This window comes from Eumetopias jubatus, unplaced genomic scaffold (assembly GCF_037043125.1).
Source record: "Eumetopias jubatus isolate StellerSeaLion01/CBP00866 unplaced genomic scaffold, mEumJub1_p1.0 scaffold_2, whole genome shotgun sequence".
Classification (NCBI taxonomy): Eukaryota; Metazoa; Chordata; class Mammalia; order Carnivora; family Otariidae; genus Eumetopias; species Eumetopias jubatus.
In genome coordinates, this window is record NW_028274808.1 from 144,208,280 (window position 1) to 144,214,464 (window position 6,185).

The following is a 6,185-nucleotide window of genomic DNA, read 5'->3' on the forward strand; positions in this document are numbered from 1 at the left end:
ACCAAAAAAACTATAGAACTGACAAATGAATTCCGTAAAGTCACAGGATACAAAATCAATGTATAGAATTCTACTGCATTTCTATACATTAATAATGAAACAGAAGAGAGATAAATTGAGAAAATAATCTTATTTACAACTGCACCAAAAATAATAAAATACCTAGAGTAAACTTAACCAAAGAGGTAAAAGACCTGTACTCTGAAAACTATAAAACATTGATGAAACAAACTGAAGATGACACAAAGAAATGGAAAGATGTTCCATGCTCATGGATTAGAAGAGCAAATATTGTTAAAATGTCTATACTACCCAAAGCAATCTATACATTTAATGCAACCCTTATTAAACAGCCTTTTTCACAGAACTAGAACAAACAATCCTAAAATTCATATGAAACCATAAAAGAACCCGAATAGTCAAACCAATCTTGAAAAAGAAAAAACAAAACTGGAGGTATCACAAGTCCTGATTTCAAGCTATACTACAAAGCTGTAGTAATCAAGACAGTATGGAACTGGCACAAAAATAGACACACAGATCAATGAAACATAATAGAAAACGCAGAAATAAGCCCACAATTATGTGGTCAATTAATCTTCTACAAAGGAGGAAAGCATATGCAGTGGGAAAAGGAGTCTCTTCAACAAATGGTGTTGGGAAAACTGGACAGCTACGTGCAAAAGAATGAAACTAGACCACTCTCTTACACTATACACAAAAATAAACTCAAAATGGATTAAAGACCTAAATGTGAGATCTGAAACCATAAAAATCCTAGAAAAGAGCACAGGCAGTAAGTTCTCTGACATTGGCCATAGCAACATTTTTCTAGATATGTCTCCTGAGGCAAGGGAAATAAAAGCAAAAATAAACTATTGGGATTATGTCAAAATAAAAAGCTTCTGCACAGTGAGGAAACAATCAACAAAACTAAAAGGAAACACACTGAATGGGAGAAGACATTTGCAAATGACATATCTGATGAAGGGTTAGTATCCAAAATATATAAAGAATGATACAACTCAACAACCCAAAAAACAAATAGTCCAATTAAAAAATGGGGAGAAGACATAAACAGACATTTCTCTAAAGAAGACATCTGGCCAACAGACACATGTAATGATGCTCAATATCACTTATCATCAGGGAAATGATAATCAAAACTACAATGAGATCTCATCTCACACACGTCAGAATGGCTAAAATCAAAAACACAAGAAACAAGATTGGCAAGAATGTGGAGAAAAACTCATGCACTGTTGGGAATGCAAACTGGTACAACCACTGTGGACAATGGTATGGAGGTTCCTCAAAAAATTAAAAATAGAACTACACTGTGATCCAGTAATCACACAACTGGGTGTTTATCCAAAAAATACAGAAACACTAATTCAGAGGGATAAATGCCTCCCTCTGTTTATTGCAGCATCATTTACAATAGCCAAATTATGCCTGAGTGTCCATCAACTGATGAATGGATAAAGAAAAATGGTGTATATATACAATAGGATATTATTCAACCATAAAAAAGAATGAAATTTTGCTATATGGATGGAGCTAGAGAGTATAATGCTAAGCAAAGTAAGTCAGTCAGAGAAATACAAATACTGTATGATTTCATTCATGTGGAATTTAAGAAACAAAACAAACAAAGGAAAAAAAAAAGAGAGACAAACCAAGAAACAGGTTCTAGAGAACAAACTGATAGTTACCAGAGGGGAGGTGGGTGGGAGATGGGTGAAATAAGTGAAGGGGATTAAGAGTACACTTGCCATGACGAGGACTGGGTGATGTATAGAATTGTTGAATCACTGTATTGTGTACCTGAAACTAATATAATACTGTATGTTACCTATACTGGAATTAAAATAAAAAACTTAATTAAAAAATGCTCAATAACAACTACAGACTCGGGATCATATAATTTGCTCATGGACTCACACAACTACAGACTCAGGATCATATAATTTGTTCATGGACTCACAGGTAGAAATTCAGGTTTGTCTAACTTTGGAGCCCACACCACCCAAGAGCTAGTACTGAAAACTGAGGTGTCGACATTCTTGAGCTATTGTCACCTTTACCTAACACCCAGTCTGGGGGTCTAGGGGAGGAAAGAGGTACTTACTGATTAAATAAAAAGTCTAAGAAAATTGTGAAGTCCAAAAGTTTTGGGAATAGGAGATCACTGGTTACTACTTTAACAATTCACATCCTGAGTTTCCTTATTTCTATATGGAGGATTTGGACCAGATAATATTTAAGGCTGGCAGTCCATCACTTGATTGTGCTACGCATATATTCTTATTTCTGGTTTCCTAGGAAAAAAATATATATTTATTTATATTTATATTACTAGTGAGAAAGATATATCTTCCTGAAAAATAATGACAATTCTGTTCTTATTTAGGTTTGGGACACATTGGCTAATGATAAAGAATATGGATGAGAGGGCACCTGGGTGGCTCAGTTGGTTAAGCGACTGCCTTCGGCTCAGGTCATGATCCTGGAGTCCTGGGATCGAGCCCGGCATCGGGCTCCCTGCTCGGCAGGGAGTCTGCTTCTGCCTCTGACCCTCCCCCCACCTCATGTGCTTTCTCTCTCTCTCATTCTCTCTCTCTCAAATAAATAAATAAAATCTTTAAAAATAAAAGAATATGGATGAGGTGTGATGGAAAACTAGGGTCAACAAAGGAAAAATTATCTTTGGCAGCTTTTCATCATCATTTTCAGGATCCTCTAAACAGTGCTAATGCTCAGCATCTCTTCTCTTATGCATTCTTAGAGCTGTGTCCCTGAGATTTTACTCTGAGCCTCCCGGAACAATTAGAACTGGACCTATTATTTTAGGGATGGCCAATCCTCTGGATGAGAGCTGCCAGACTGTCACCCACTGCAGACATGACTAAGTGATCACTGCCCTCTTTCTCTCTGAACCTTGACTCAGCCTTAGAATCATTCACCACTCAATGCCACAAGAGAGCCACTATTAATTGATTGGAGCTGACACTTAAAACAAAACAAAACAAAACAAAACCAGCCATTGCATGTGTGCTAAACTAATTCCTTTTTTTATAAAAAAAAAATGGACAAAGTTTACATCCTATTTGAACTCTCATCCCAGAGTAAGAGATTCTTGAAAACATAAAAGGTTGTTAAGTCCTTTATCAGTGACTAAAGGTGGAATCTCAGACCAGAGGAAAAACAAGTAGTGAGGATTATTTAAACAAAGGCAAGGGGATGGGTTTTCTGATAAGACTCAAAAGACTGCACGGAATTTGTTCACTGTCAGAGTGAGTGAGAGGTCAGTTTACACTGACCTTTTTTTAAGATAAAAAATGGAAGATGTACAAGACACAGTGATGATTTTTAATAAATATTATTTCACCACAAACCTAATTCTTATCTGAGTCATAGAAACAGAGTTTGCAGGAACCTTAGAAAGACCAGGACTGGATCCCTAGATCCCACAGAAAACCCAGGTGGGGATTGCTTGTGCATGTGCAGTCGTGGCGCACATTATTGTACCATGAGGCCTACCCCACTTAGAATCATCACCGGTACTAGAAAATTCCTCATCCACTAAATTCTGGTACGTTCTAGTCATTGGTTTGAGTCCTGTCTGAGCAATACAGAGTATGTGTGATGTGCCCTCATTCCAAATCCTCTTTTCTCTAGGCAAAATAAATCTTTTTAATAAATCATTCCTCCTCCTCCTTTCCTCCCATCACACTGGTTACCTGTTGTTTATTAATATGGCACATCAGTAGAGAATTGTAGGGCAATTTCCTCTGTGATTATAGAGTCTTGTGATTCGAGGCTATTCATCAATATCTAGCATTTCCCTGAGTGAGTGTGTACATTGAGGCCGTGGAAAGGGAGAGATGAAGTCACTGGCAGTTCATAAAAGGCACTTGAAGAAAGAGTGTTGGATGCCTGGGTGGCTCACTCAGGTAAGCATCTGCCTACAGCTCAGGCCATGATCTCAGGGTCCTGGGATTGAACCCCACATTCAGCAGGGAGTCTGCTTCTCCCTCACCCTCTGTGCTCTCTCTCTCTCTCTCGCTCGCTCTCTCTTGCTCTTTTCAAATAAATAAATAAAATCTTAAAAAAAATAAAAAGGTGTTCATTGTCTCCCTGTACAATATGGGACTGCTTTAATTTTAACCCAGCAGGTTCCTGGATCTCTGCTTTCATATCTGCTGTGTCTAGCACAGTATTGGACACATAGCAGAATCCACTATTAGATACCAAACTGAATTAGCTAACTGGGTTCTGATTCACTTCTGTTTGCTAAAGTTATTACCCATTATATAAGTGAAACTTTCTTCCTGTTCTCCTCATTAGTAAATGGAAGTGTTTGGAAAATGGCAAAAGGACAAAATAACTTCATGAAATCAACATCTATTATCTGCTGGCCATGGTATTGGGTACTTTATATAGTACCCAAATTTAACACATTTCTCTGAAGCCTTTGTGATGTGGAGATTATTCTCTCATGTTATACAAAGAAATGGAGGTCTTAGATTGTAGGGAACTTGTCTGAGGCCGTACAGCAAGTTAATGGCAGCAAGAATTTGATGCACCGCTCCCCCCGCCACGATTCCCCCTACATCTTCAGCTTAGATTGAGTGCCTGTTCAATGTGCTCCCATAGCAGCGGAACTTTTTCTACCCCTATGACATCATACGTGATTGCTTGTTTACCCTCCTCCTCCCCTGCCATGGGGAACCATCTCCAATCAGCTCTTGTTTGTATGCACAATGTCTGACACACAGTAGGAGCCTAATAATAAATATTTGTTGATGAAATAAATAAAAATCCCAAAGACTACACCGTAAATGCTATGCCAACAGAACTCTGTGACTATTCTCATGTATCATCTCCTAAATGGTCATCGTCTCCCATTTCAGACATTGAAACACTAAGAACTTTAAAAGTTTAGAAAACAGGATAATCAGGCCATGAGCCCATGACCAACCTTCATTTCCTGGCTTCCCAGTTCCCCCCACCCCCAACTCCCTCTCCTTAGCCATCACCGACAAGCACGTACATCACCAACATTAACAGCAATTACGGCTTGGAACAGTAAGAGAAAGGAGCCATTGTCTCTGATGCCTTGGGTGCTCCTCCCTCTCTATGAATGACAGATTTCATAAGTCATCCAACATGGCCACACCCAGGAGGTAGGGTGTACAGACGTCAAGAATACTGTTCTGGGATTAGAGGACTCAAATGCAAACCTTGGTTCTGCCAATTACCAGTTGTATGGCATTGAACAGATGACTTTATCTCCCCAAGACTCAAGTTCCCTGTTTGCAAAATGGGAATTAAAATGATATCTACTTCAAGGGTGCGCAGGTGGCGCAGTCAGCTAAGCACCCAACTCTTGGTTTTGACTCAGGCCGTGATCTCAGGGTCAGGGGGTCAAGCCCCACGTTGGGCTCTGTGCTCAGCGAGGAGTCTGCTTGAGGATTCTCTTTCTCCCTCTCCCTCTGCCCCTCCCACTTGTGCTCATTCTCTCTCTCTCTCTTTCAAAGAAATAAATAAATCTTTTTAAGATAAGGTATCTCCTTTTAGAGCTGTTAGGCTTCCATGAGATAATGCACGAAAAGTCCTTCAAACGATGTTTCGTACATTGAAAACATTGAGTGGCAGCAGGTAATGCTAGGAGCTGCAGTAGGAGGAGGGCTGCCTGGCCTCAGCTCCCCATGTCCTTTCCAGTAGCAGCAAGAACAAGCATCTGTGAGGATCCTGCCCACACCATTGCTGCTTCAGAGCCCTGCCCGCCCTGGAGCGGTGTACATTTGCCAAGGAGCTGATGATGCTGATGGATGAATGCGTCCTGATTGATCGATTTTGTTATCAAGTTGACACATGACATCAGTCCTCGAGAAATAACTTTATGATCTTGTTTATTGCTTGCTACAATAACACAGTTTCAGGTAAAGGTTACAGAAGGATCTTTTCACTGTGTTCTTCTCAGAAAATAAAATCCACCGCAGGCCAGATAGGAAGCAGGTAAGCCGGTGTTCCTCTCTTTTCCCCACAACCTAGGAAGAAAAAAATAGTATCTTATGCAACACAAGATTGTGAAATCGTATAACTTGGGTGATGGGAAGTCATGTATATAGAAAACTGTGAGGGGTAAGTATGTGGTATTTCTTATAGATCCAAACCTA